The following is a 9,135-nucleotide window of genomic DNA, read 5'->3' on the forward strand; positions in this document are numbered from 1 at the left end:
AGACAGGGACCATTGTATCAAGAGCCAACGATGGCTTCACAGGACCTTCTTTTGTTCCTCCCTTGGTTGTCAAATCTTGGTCAGTGATGCCCAGGCTACCTGGTCACAATGTACCATGTACCTGCATGGGACAGCATGGCTGAGAAGCAGGCACAAGAGTAGAACTGTGGCAGTCACCCCTGGTTTGTCATCCATAAGTACACACTTTGCTGACCTTTGCTCCAGGAAAAAGACACAAAAATAATTGCTAAAAAAGATCTGAGGATCACAAGAAGTTAATCTGAATTATGGTCCAGGATTATGACTGACATGGTAACTTGGATCCTCAGATGATTTCAAGATAAAAGGGAAAAATACCCAAATACAATAAGATACCTAGGAAAGTGCCCAGTGTGAATGACTGAAAAATTAAGTAGACTCTGTGAATTAACATGGCAATATTTGAGACAGCTGGTACTTGGAGAGGGTCAGGTTTCTTGATCAAAGTTACTTTGACAGAACATCCATGAGTAGCAGACATCTGACATCCCTTTCCCGATGGCCATTGTCTGCATATGTGCAAGTTGTCCATACAGTGGTGACCTCTAAGAGGGTCAGTGGGGGCTGAATTCTCTGCCTCTAGGATGGATAAAGGGCACCTTTTTCTACTACATTCATCTCGAGGGGCAACTTTTTCTAATTTCTAATGGAAGTCCCAACTTCCATTTTCTTTTAGTGTAGCACCACCTTACTTTTTCTTTGGAAACTGGTCTCCCCACCATCGAACGCAGAGCTGGTGGGGTCTTCCATTGTGCTGGCTCAACTCCCCCCCCAACCTAGGGGGATATACTCTTGGGCCAAGCCGAGTGAATTGGGCTCTCCTGGGATCTTCAACTTGAGAACACAAGGATGACCCAAGGATGGGAGGTGTCCGGAGCAAAGTTATTATAAAGTTGGAGCTGGACATGAGTTCTTCCTTCTGAGACCCTCAGCGCTCCCTGGCACCTGTGTTTCCTGAGGCCTGAGACTTTACCAGTTCTTTGACCATCTTAAGCAAAAGGAAGATGGCTGTAGAAGGAAGCTGTGGCTCAAAGAAAGACTCCTGTTGTTTAATCAGTACAAAGGAAATCAGAATCAGAGCTCTTTGACGTTTTATCCATCAAGGGCAATATCCATTCAACCATCATTCAACAAGTACTGAGTTTTTTTTTTTTTTTTTGCGGTACGCGGAGCTCTCACTGTTGTGCCCTCTCCCGTTGCCGAGCACAGGCTCCGGACGCGCAGGCTCAGCGGCCATGGCTCACGGGCCTAGCCGCTCCGCGGCATGTGGGATCTTCCCGGACCGGGGCACGAACCCGTGTCCCCTGCATCTGCAGGCAGACTCTCAACCACTGCGCCACCGGGGAAGCCCAAGTACTGAGTTTTTTATTTTCAACTCTCAGTAGTCATTTTTTACCCTGTGAAGTTTGTGAATCGGTTTACCTTTTAAAACCAATGTGTACTTTTAGGGGAGTGTTTTTTATTTTCTCAGATATGTCATTAAGTGTGTAATAAATCTTATAATCAACAGTATCTGAGGCACCCAATCAGAGGGTCCCAGTAGCTGGTGCCCTTGATACTGAAATCAAAGGTCTTCTTTGGGCTGTCCCAGCAAGACAACAAGTACCCAAGGATGTCTGGTTTCATTAAGATCAGGCCTCAACAAGGATCCACCCTTGGTTATTGGTACTCTTACTTTTTAGCAATTTTACTGTCTTCAGCAAGAATCTGTTTGCGTTGTTCTGTCCATTTTTCTGTTAGTCCATATAGTTAAACCTACTCAGGATTTTTTTCTTGTTGTTGAATTACTAGGGGGCTGAATAGCCCTGCTTTCTGCAGTCACCAGAGTAATACTCTACTGGGTCTACGTAGGAGGTGGGTTACAAGCCCTGGATTAGCTATCCTCAGTTCTCAGAGTTTGCAAAGGATGTCTTGGACTGATTTCTTACTCTGGGTTAGATGCCATATCTGGCAGATAGTAAGCTTTGAGCAAGAAGCCGCAGGTTTGTTTTCCAGAAAGTTCGACCCTCATTTTGAACAATTTCTAAAATCAAGATGCTTTATAGAGAATGTCTAAAAATTGTCAACTACCTTCTAAATAAACTCCATTCTTTTACTTGAAAGTTAATTGATTTTACTTTGCACTTAAAAGTTCTTTCTATTTGAGAATGAGTTTTTTTAATGAGAGATAAATTCATGGCATAGTCACATTATGTGCACTTATGTAGCCACTGTATTAAAAGTTAGGAGAGTCAGAAAGTTAGAAATAGGGGCAGATGTGGGGATAGAACTCATGTTCCTAAGTCTGGGCCTTCTATAAAGACAGGGATCTTGTTTGCCCTCTCTGACTCTCAGGGTTATGGGGAGCATTAGAGAAGATGCCTTGGAAACTTAAGTGCTCTACAAATGCAAGTTATTAGTATAGCTGATTGTGCAGACTGAAAGGAATTCCATCTCAGAATAAAAACAGTTTCAAGCAGGCAGACACCACAAATTAGGCATTCTTGCAGCCATCGCTAAACCTGACAGCAAACAGAATATAGAAGCAGGGCCTGCCATGAAAATATTGAGCCAAATAAATTATTAATTGGCAGGTATATATGAAATGTTTGACTTTGAATTACTGATGGGTAGATCTCAAGGATGTCAAGGCAGAAAGCCCCCTTACCTCACCAGGATGTGAAGGTGAGTGGTTGGAAAAGAAAGATGTGTGCCCAGGGGCTAAGAACTCAGTAAGACCCAAAGGAAATCAGGCAGAGGTGCTAAACTACATTATAATATATATTTAATCACTCAACAGTCATTGTGCTGTAGGTTGAGATTACAAAAATGAATGAGATAAAATATTTGCCTGAGAAGGACATGTTCACAGGTTAGCGATTTAGCAGCAGAGAAGAAAATACTAAACTCTAATAATATGAATTTTCGTTAATAAAACCATATGTTTAAAACTGTGCCTTAAAAGTAACAGTTTATGGAAAAAATAGGCATGCCACTTAAAATTTATGGCAAATGTGAACCAGAGAACTATCAAAAACAAGGATGTGAGACTAATAAAACACTGGCATGGAGAAATCTGCACTGATACTTGCCCCCAGCTTCACATTCAATCTTTGGCATGTTATAAACTGGAGTTTCTGTTTCCTCCTCCAAGGTAAGTCCTAGAGAGCTGTTTCATCGAACATATGTTTCATCAAAATTAAACATTTCATCTAGGGTATAGCCTTCTTCATTTTCTATCAATATGAAGGGAAATGTCTTTGCAGCTTCTGCACCTGCCTTTGCAACTACCCTAGATAGTCGCCACTTCCGAAGTCACTAAACTATTTGCACTAAAGGAATTTCCTTCTGTAAGATTTTCAGGTTTTTTCCTTAAGGTCTTCATGTGCTGCTAGGTCTTCCACTTTAGTGTGAAAAAAAAATTGTCCCCAGTTGCTTCAAACCATTTTATGTTGGAGAAAGCATATGTAAACCATGACTGCCACAAGGGACAGCTTCATATTTTGTGGATTCTGAATTTCATATAATTAGGAGAACTTCCCTTCAAGAAGAATATCAAATTTTATATGAAATTAGGTAAAGAGTTGTTTATGAGGAAAAATGTGCTGACCTAAGTAACTCTGGAAGTGAGTGGAGTCTTTAAGACAAAAGGCAGAAGGAACTGTACATAAACACTGTACTTCACTTGATAAAATTGTTTCCATTTCAGAAACAGTTCTGAAATCATGATACATAAATGGATGGCAGATGTTGGAGCCAAATTTTTCACTGTTGGAATGGGAACTTACAGATAATCAAGGGGAGGACCCTCGAATGATCCAAATGGTAATGGTTTAGAGTTGGAGACATCAGTATGAACTCATATTTACCTTAATATAGATACAGATGGCTACATACAGCAATATATATGTATAATTTACATATATATCCACATGGGTTTTCTTAGTCTGTCAGTCAGAGGATGTAGATGTAACAACACTCCAATATCAGTAAATACCCTTAGAACAAAGATCTTGGTTTCTAATGCCATTTTCCAATAAAAAGAATCAAGACTCCTTGGAGAAATGATTCTAGACCTGGGTCAGGAAATGTACAAGATGAGTCTGGAGCATCTTGTAGTGAGAAAGTAAGAAAGGACTCAAAAATAAACACACACACAATTATTGGGGCATGTAAAAAGGGACACAGGAACAACTAAAAGAACTCCCAATGGCCAAACTGGAACACTTTGAGCAACAAAGTACATAAAATGGTATTGAATTATAGCCCAAAGTATAAAATAAACATCCCCGAGTCCACACTGATATAAGCATATGATTGAATAAATAATTAAATGGGGCAGAAGAGACAAATTTATGTAAAAATAGTCCAAATAATGTATGTAGGTACTCTGTCTTCAACTATGTGGATATAACTCCCCACTCCTTAGGTGTGGGCTGTGCATAGTGACTGCCTTTCAAAGAGTACAGTGTGAAAAGAGGGAAAATAGAGTAACTTTTTAGTGGCAAAACCTGACAAACACTACCTCAGCCAGGAGATTAAGGTTAGTATCATCAGTGACAAATGATGTTGATAGTATGGACCCTTGCTGTAATGTGGTGAGAATTTCACTTTATTTCTGTGGTGTTCCTCCCCAGAACTCATAACCTCAGTCTAATCATGAGAAAACTATCAGACAAATCCCAATTGAGAGACATTCTATTTGACCAGTACTCTCCCCAACTGTCAAGGTCATCAAATACAGAGTCTGAGAAATAGTCACAGTCAAGAGGAGCCTAAGGAAACATGTTGACTAAATGTAATGTTGTTAAGTAACATTCTCAATAAAGGGGTAACACCAGGGAGGTCTTTGTGGTGATGGAGCAGTTCTATATCTTGATTGCCGTCATGGTTGTATGAATCTACACATGATAAGGTGGCATGGAACTGTATGTGACTTTGTTTTACTACCCCTTTATTTTATTGCCCAGGGTAAGTTGGTATAGTGGGAAGTAGCAGTATGCCTGGAAGCCATTGCTATGCCACACTGTGCTGTATACTTAGACCATCAGCAGTAACTTGATGAGGTTACAAACTCCATCAGTTGCCCACTCTCCATAATCTAAGTGTATCTCCAACTTAGTTTCTCCTTGGCTAGGTACCAAAATGCTTGCAGCTATTCCAGTGCCTCATGGGCTGATAGGAAATTGGGGTATAAAAACACAGCAGCTTTAAATAGCTGCAATTAAAATATCTCCTCACCAGTTTTACTAACATGCCCATGTGAACGCAAAGCTAGGGCCTTGGAAGGGACCCATGTAATTGAGGGTCCTTAAGGCTTAGCTTCATTAGCTTCACCGTAAATCTGCTTCTGATTTCCATGTTATGCTGGTTTCAGTCCCCTATTAATCAATCATGTATAAGCCAATTCACAAACAAAGAAGGGTAGAGATTTTCGCACAGCAGATAGTACTGCTATACAGGATACATGCTACAGTGTTGAAGGAAGAGTCAGGTTTTGACCAGAGTGTTAAGGAGTGTGAAATCCAGGTGGAGGAAGCTATAGTTCAAAACCCTTCCCAATCCCAGGGCTCTGAGTTTGTGAGGGTCTCTAAGGGCTATTTCTTCAGGACAAGCTGTTGACCCCATAATGGAGAGCCAAGACAGAATGGGAATGCTTCAAGTCAAGGGTGTCTTTGTTAACTCCATGGCTTTCAAAGAGAAATCTGTGACTCTACCATAAGAGAAAATGCAGGAATGGAGCCCTTCAAACCATGTGGCTTTCCTGCGAGTGAAGTGGGAACTTGCTCACAGACAGTCCCTTAGAACTTGGAACCTCTGGCTGCCTGCAGCCTGGAGTCCAGTACCTGTCTGCATTTTGGAAAAGGCCAATTTCCCAATTTGTCCTGGAGGGAGGCATGGCCGGGACCCCTGCTCCATTTCACTTCCCCAGGAGAAAAGAGGGAGCCTTATCTATCACGAAGCTTTCTCATTCAGTGTTGTTTTCCTCCTGGGAACCGCATGTAAAAAGTTGGTCTGGGTAATACTTCAGTTCAACTAAATCAGAGGTTTTTGTATTTCATGCTCATTAGAATCACCCAGGGTGCTTGTTTGAAAGGAATTGTGTGGGCAACCCCAGGCATTCTAATGTGGGGGGGGGTGGTCCATGGATTTCATTTTGAGAAACATTGAGCTAATCCCTCCTGTCCTTCAAGTAGGCTTGGCAGTGGGGACAATTTGATTCTTTCTTCTAATAGTTGTCTTCTGCCTAGATAAGGGGGTGGGGGGGAGGAAGACTAATGAAAAAGTGGCCCCAACTTATCTTGCTACAATAAATACTCCACAAATGCACAGATAATGATCCCTTTCACCTACCATTTCTGCAGTCACCTCTCATTGAGTGCTCTGTAGTCCCAAGACTAGATAGCAGCCTCACCCCAGAAGAGGCAAATCTATAGTATCCAGGGACTGACAGACTGTTCTACTCTTTCCTCAACTCTTTATCTTCATGCACCTGAACCACAAATGCCAATTAGGAACAGATGCGAATAGCATATGTCCTGAGTGTACAAAACTTCTGTTCTAAAAAGCACAGTAATCTCTGGTTTCCTAGTGCTTGAACTAGCAGAAATGTTAATTTTGGATCATTTCTCCTAAAGTATATTGTGGTGTCTCACAAGCTGTGTATGGTTTACAGACTCAGAGTGGGGATTCATGGAGCATTTCCACATATAGAAAGATTCTACTCCAACTGCACAAGGCAATCAATAGAGAAGCCAACTTCCTGGCTCAGAAAGAAAACTCCCCAGCCCTCTAATACTGCAGGTAACTGTGTGTGTCCTGTCTGGGGGCCCCCGCATAGAGAAGTCTCATTTTCACTCAGTGTTGGCCTTTAGTGTGCCATGCAATGATGCCATCCACAGTGTTTCAGAACAGACAGGGCAGAGGGCATGTGGAATCACTCCTTGTGCATTCTCTGTGGACTCTGAAACTCCCGTTCTCCTATTCCAGCTCCTATCCTGCCAAGTGAAAGCAGTCAATGAGGATGAAGCTGGGTGTTATCGAGTGCTTCTTCATGCTGGGCCTATGCTAGGTGCATTGTCTAGTTTAACCTTCTTGGTAACTCTGTAAGGTAAATGGTATTTTTATTATCTGGGTTTCCCTAGGAAATGGAGCCTTGGGCAAGGATTGAGGGTTAATGCTTTCTATGGGAAAGGCCTTCTCAGGACAGTGAGAATGAGGGAAAAGGGACATAGGCAGGAAAGGCTCGTAAACAAAGCAAAGCAATTTATTACTGTATTGACCACTGTTTCATCACAAGCCCTGAAGAGACACAGCTGATTGCTCAGTAGGTCCACCGAGTCAGGTATGTGGGGTATCTCTGAACAGGCCGTGTGGTGAGCCATGTTTTAGAATATTTTATCAGAGGGAGAAAGGGAGAGGAAATTTATTTGCCTGACTCTTTCCATCTTCTGTGTACATTTGGTTAAAGTTTGCTCAGGGTGGGAGGTGTTAACTGCCTCATACCTCCAGGTTGCTTCATCAAGCCCTGTAGCAGCTGCTCTGGAAGCCATGACTCCTTGTGGGAAATGAGGAATGGCCGTGAGGATGAAGTGAGATAGCCCTGTAGAATGATGAGGCATTTCCCAAGTAAAGGGTTTTGGGGAAGGGTGCCTGGGCAGAGGGAAGTGTGTGGGGCTTTTTCATATTACATAATGGCTAGAGCCTGCAGTACAACAAGGACTCATGTGAGTGGAGATGGAAGATTGAAAAAGGGTTGAATCATAAAACTTAGGCTGGGCTCTTTAAACTCTATCCTGTAGGTTATGGTGAGTCATTTATGCATTGTATGGTTGAGTATGGTACATAAGAATTTTCAGGGACTTCCCTGGTGGTCCAGTAGTTAAGACCCTGTGCTCCCAATGTAGGGGACATGGGTTTGATCCATGCTGCACGGGGTAGCCAAAAAAAGAATTTTCGGGGGCTTCCCTGGTGGAGCAGTGGTTGAGAGTCTGCCTGCCGATGCAGGGGACGCGGGTTCGTGCCCCGGTCCGGGAAGATCCCACATGCCGCGGAGTGGCTGGGCCCGTGAGCCATGGCCGCTGAGCCTGCGCGTCCGGAGCCTGTGCTCCGCAACGGGAGAGGCCACAACAGTGAGAGGCCCACGTACCGCAAAAAAAAAGAATTTTCATTTCAGAAAGCTCACTCTGGTGATCTTGGTAAATAGTTTGGAGCAGGAAAGATATAAAGGTAGAGACACTAGTCATGAGGTAGTTCACTATAACAGAGGTTGTGTATAATATATTTCTATAATAATACAGTAATGATGGTGAGTATGTAGATAGGAAAATGGATTCAGGATGTGTCATAGAGGTACAATCATCTGGTCTTAGTGACTGATTAGATTTGGGGACTTAAATAAAGGGGGGGATCTGGGATGGTGGGGGCTGGGGGTGATGTCACCTTTCAAAGAAACAGGCAATATAGGGGATGGAGAGAGAAAGGTGGAAGAGGTAGGGGTGGTGAGAAATGAATGCAGGTCTAGACATACTACACTTGAGTAGCCTATGAGGCAATCACGTGATACATGGGGAGAGGTCTGGAGTAACAGTTTTAAGAATCATCAGTATGTAACCATGTGGTAAATGAATCCACAGAAATTGATGAATTTGCCTAGAATGGGTATAGAGTGAAAAGCGAAGTGGTTCAAGGACAGAACCTCAGAGGGCAGTGATTTTCAGGGATGGACAAAGGAAGAATGGCTGCAAAGGAGACCAGAGACTGTGCAGGAGCAACCTGAGAGGAGGAAAATCAGGAAAGAATAGTTTTAGGAAATTTCCCTTTGGGAAAATTAAGGATTGAGTGTAACCAAGGAAATGATTCACTCCACTTCAGAACAAAAGGTGGATCTCTGAAAAACTCTTTGTAAGGAAGAAGCTACCCTTGAGGAATTAGTAACCAAAGGGTAAACATATGTATTTGTTTAACACTATGATTGTTGCATATACTATATTTTCAGCTGCAGCACATTTTATAAAACTTCCAGATTTGGTACATTATATGGTTCAATTTCCTTTTAATTTTTTTTCTCTTTTAAACCATGCACCATATGTCAGTCACCATAACAATGACAATAGT

Source organism: Lagenorhynchus albirostris, chromosome X (genome assembly GCF_949774975.1).
Source record: "Lagenorhynchus albirostris chromosome X, mLagAlb1.1, whole genome shotgun sequence".
NCBI lineage: Eukaryota > Metazoa > Chordata > Mammalia > Artiodactyla > Delphinidae > Lagenorhynchus > Lagenorhynchus albirostris.